The sequence below is a fragment of the Gadus chalcogrammus genome, chromosome 20 (assembly GCF_026213295.1).
Source record: "Gadus chalcogrammus isolate NIFS_2021 chromosome 20, NIFS_Gcha_1.0, whole genome shotgun sequence".
In the NCBI taxonomy this organism is placed as follows: domain Eukaryota; kingdom Metazoa; phylum Chordata; class Actinopteri; order Gadiformes; family Gadidae; genus Gadus; species Gadus chalcogrammus.
Window position 1 is genome coordinate 1,812,891 of NC_079431.1, and position 5,089 is coordinate 1,817,979.

Below are 5,089 nucleotides of genomic sequence, written 5' to 3' on the forward strand. Positions count from 1 at the left end.
AAAAACCTAACGTAGAGGAGGGCTGAGGCTGCAGAAAAAGAAAAGAGTATTTCATATAAAGGGTGTTTTCAAGTATTTTCTATAGTATTAATGTCACACACTTCTGCAGTATTTATATAACATTGAATATTACATTTATGAACCGTGGAATAAACAAGCACACACTGTATTCTACACACATAACAATCTTTCAGGCATGTGTACAAATCGGATCTATAATTGGCACTTTGTGGTGCATTCCAGTAATCAACACGGAGCCATATAGAAACCCCTAATCTCACACAGCGACACGCTTACCTTTTCCATAACTGCATACTAAGTTATCGGTCTTGTAGCTTTCCATCTTGGGGCTGATTATAATTGTTTGCAGTTGACTGTCACCTGAATTATACGACAGGTGCAGCCGTGTCTCCTCCTTTCCCCATCGCAGATCAATTTCTAACAAATCATGAATGTTAAAAAATGATCAAATGCTGAGCCAATGTAGAGGAAGGCGTAGTGACTGAATACACACTCTGGTGAGCCTGCTGTACCATGTCAACCCATATATGCCAGTGAACTGGTTTTTCTATTATAAACAGGTAAATACGTCAGATGTCTTGATATGGTTTTAGAGTTGGAGTGTATGTTTTTGTAGATTTTAGTCAAACAATATATTTATTATTCTACTAGAACGTGTGTGTGTGTGTGGGGGGGGGGGGGATATGTTATCTTTATGTATGCTTCTATCTTCCTCTAAGCTGTATTTAATGCATTGCCTCACTTGCTGTGTTCCTAGATGGCCATGCGTTAGTGGAGTAATGCATCCCTGAAGAAGAGATGATAATATTAATAATATGAGGCAGACTTCTGGTCTCTACTGTGGCTGCAGAAACTCCTTTCATGAAGACTGTTCCTTAAAACGGTTGTTTACTACCCATCAGTTGAGTTGTGCATCACATCTACTTAAAACAATAAAAACAAACAAATCAAAAGCAGAAGCAGCACTTTAAGTCGCTTTTATTGTTGCAAGCCCCGGGGGAAGTCTGTTCCCGTATTGTATATTTACATATCAGCTCTTTATGGAAATACATACGGTTCAAAAGCTACACTCTCCACTTGAGAATAAACAAAGGGATGCGAGAGACACGGCCGTATGCTTGGGGTGGCTGTTCAGGGGTGAATTAATTCAGCTTTGTTCACCAGAGAACAGGGACTAGGGTGGGGTGGGGTGGTGGTGGTGGGGGTGGGGAGACGCAGATACTTCCTGACACAGAGGTGCTGGTCGCACAAGGGAGGGGACTTTACACTGGCACAAGCGGGCCTACACGCCTGGTCTGAGGTAGAGCTACACCTGGTCTGAGGTAGAGCTACACCTGGTCTGAGGTAGAGCTATACCTGGTCTGAGCTAGAGCTACACCTGGCCTGAGCAAGAGCTACACCTGGCCTGAGCTAGAGCTACACCTGGTCTGAGCTAGAGCTACACCTGGCCCCAGGTAGAGCCCACACCTGTCCCCAGGTGGAGCTACGCCTGCCCTCAGGTAGAGCTTCACCTGTCTTAAGGTAAAGCCTAAACCTGTCCTCAGATAGAGCAACACCTGGCCCCAGGTAGAGCCCACACCTGTCCCCAGGTAGAGCTACACCTGGCCCCAGGTAGAGCCCACACCTGTCCCCAGGTAGAGCTACACCTGGCCCCAGGTAGAGCTACACCTGGCCCTAGGTAGAGCCCACACCTGTCCTCAGATAGAGCTACACCTGTCCTCAGGTAGAGCTCTGAGCTACACCTGTCCTCAGGTAGAGCTACACCTGTCCTCAGGTAGAGCTACACCTCTCCTCAGGTAGAGCTCTGAGCTACACCTGTCCTCAGGTAGAGCTACACCTGTCCAAATACAAACCATATAGAGCAGGTCTAGTGTTCAATGTAGAAAAGCCCCATTGGGTTTTAGATAAATATGGACCAATCAAAAGCCTGCAAGTTACTTTCTTGAAGCCATAAGGGAACAAAATTCCGTTGAGGATGTGATCTCATATTGGGTCTACATGTGTTCCTCAATCAATGTCAAAGGAAGAGGCTGCTTCCTCTCCCTGAGAGTAAACACACAGTGATAGCAGAGGGCAGAAAACAGAAGTCCTTCTGCATTAAAGCAGAAGTCCCTGTGGGAGGAGCTACGGAGTCTGGGAGGGAAACCAACGACTGAAGTGGGAGGAGTTACACCACGGAGTCTGGGAGGGAAACCAGCGACTGAAGGGGGAGGAGTTACACCACGGAGTCTTGGACGGAAACCAGCGACTGAAGGGGGAGGAGTTACACCACGGAGTCCGGGAGGGAAACCAGCGACTGAAGGGGGAGGAGTTACGCTACGGAGTCTGGGACGGAAACCAGCGACTGAAGGGGGAGGAGTTACGCCACGGAGTCTGGGAGGGAAACCAGCGACTGAAGGGGGAGGAGTTACGCTACGGAGTCTGGGACGGAAACCAGCGACTGAAGGGGGAGGAGTTACGCCACGGAGTCTGGGAGGGAAACCAGCGACTGAAGGGGGAGGAGTTACGCCACGGAGTCTGGGACGGAAATCAGCGACTGAAGGGGGAGGAGTTACGCCACGGAGTCTGGGACGGAAACCAGCGACTGAAGGGGGAGGAGTTACGCCACGGAGTCTGGGAGGGAAACCAGCGACTGAAGGGGGAGGAGTTACGCCACGGAGTCTGGGAGGGAAACCAGCGACTGAAGGGGGAGGAGTTACGCCACAGAGTCTGGGAGGGAAACCAGCGACTGAAGGGGGAGGAGTTACGCCACGGAGTCGGGGACGGAAAACAACTACTTTCTTGTTTTGTGACGGCGATATTATACTGAAGAAAAAGGGGTTAGCGCAAACGGCTGAGGCTTTGAGAAGAGGATTTTAATAAGTGGTTAATAAGCTCAGATCCCCGCCTCCATTTACACGATGGAAACAAACATGAGGCGACAGAAAGCGAAAAGCCACGGGTCACCCGGCTTCCAGCCGGTCTGCCGTCAGACTTTGAATACTAATCAGGTCTTATTTGTGAGACTAGTGCTGATTAGTTGTTCAATATCGCATCTCAAATATTGAAGATGGATTTGGCGAGATAGTTGTGAGACGGTGTGCGCCGTGATTGGTCGGGACTCCAGCGGGATTAAAGCTCATCAGAAATGCTAATCCCCGGGAGAGGATAATGAAGCAGCTCTCTCTTATTGTTCATTATTTGTGTGTAAACAAGCGGGGGGTGCACGTGTCCTACGCGGTCCCCGATCAAGCGTGGAGTGACAGCTTGTACAAAAGACGATTATTCTACGCACTTTGTGTAAAAATAGACCGTTAATTGTCTGTAAGGGAGGCAACTGTGTCCCATAATTCACCGGGTGCTGAGGAGAAGGCTTCGGGAGGGCTGAGGAGAAGGGATGAGGGTTTCCATAGCAACTGCATAGGAATTATGAAGAGCCGGCATGAGAGCCACACGTAGGGGAATTGAACTTAGAGGAGACTCGCAAATAACCTGTTTTTTAAATGAATAATATATACGAAAGATCCATCAATATTCATATTGTGTATTCGGGGTCTCGTTAATAACCTGGACAACGTCCTGTTAAGCTCAACACAAGGAAAAGAAAGGCGACAACAGAGGACGGAATTGGTCGACATGCTCTGGATGTCGAATGTTCGACATCGTCTGGATGTCGAACATTCTGTCCTCTGTCTTTTTATCTTTTTCAGATTTTCTGCTTGTTTGACCGAACTCCAAAAACCCCACAGCGGTGATTATATCAGCAGCAGATCGGCAGCTCGTTCCACTCTGTCCTGGCTCAGAGCTGGAAGAGCGTCAGGAGAGAGAGGATCTGCCTGGCGTGCGGCCATGCGTGGGCCAGCAGCTCTGACCTCTGTCGCTCCGTTCTGGTTCAGGGTCTCCTCAGCCATGTATGAGGGAAGCCTGTGAAGGCTGTGTGCGTGCGTTCGTGCCTGTGTGTTTGTGTTAAGTCTGTGTGTGTGTGTGTGTGTGTGTGTGTGTGAAGACTATGTATGTGTGTGTGTGAAGACTGTGTGTGTAAGTGTGAAGTCTGTGCGTGCGTGTGAAGTCTGTGTGCGTGTGAAGTCTGTGTGTGTGTGAAGTCTGTGTGTGTGTGTGAAGTCTCCGTGCGTGTGAAGTCTGTGTGTGTGTGACTCGTTCCCCCAACCCGCTAAACACCCGAGTCTTCTGAGGCTGCAGTGAAACAGGAAAGGTCCCTGGTTTGTATAAATAGTCTTGGTGGGATTAGAGTGGTTTTATATTTATGATAGCGTCTCTGATATAATTACTGCTACCAAGGAAACACAGACCAAACTAAATGGATTGTTGTGATCAGTAGGTCTGGAGGTAATGCGTTTATTTTGGGGATCTATTGATCCACGGGGATTTGAATGATTGGGATGGCGTTTGGAAATTAGTAATCGATGAGACACACGTCTGGCTGACGGAATGGTGCGGGGAATTAAAGGGTTTCACTGTACAGTGGGCTGAGAGCGAGAGACAGAATGAGGAAGATCAGGTCAGCAGCTGATGCGCAGGAAGTGAAACCGAGGGAGAGAACGACAGCCGTGTGATAGGAGGCCGATATTTTAAAGAAGTAAGATGACATATTGCAAATCTGTTTCAGGTTGGCAACTCTCTTTGATGGAAAAGCCAACTTGAGTAAACATTCTGACAACCTTTTTATTAAAGTCTAGTCTACTCTAAAATATAAAACATACTGTTTACATAAATATGTTTTGACTAGAAATTGGGAACAATGTCAGAGGTCTGTGTTTATGAATCTGTGGAATTTGAAAGGGTAGAAAAAGGGTCCACACCTTCTGTGTGACCATCGCAACGAGCATTTCACCAGAACCATTTACCGACTGGAATAAAACAGCAGCAGTACCTCGTCAGAACCCAAAGTACCCGGGGTCTTCACCATCTCCCTCTTCTGTTGATTCCAGTCCCTGGAGCAAACATGACTCTGATGCTTGAGGTCTGTGCAGTGAGATGGAGCTCTCCCGGAGAACACTTGTAAACAACAGGTCCTGGAGAACCGAGAAGAGCAGGAGAAACGTGTGACAAGACACAAGAGGCAAACTCA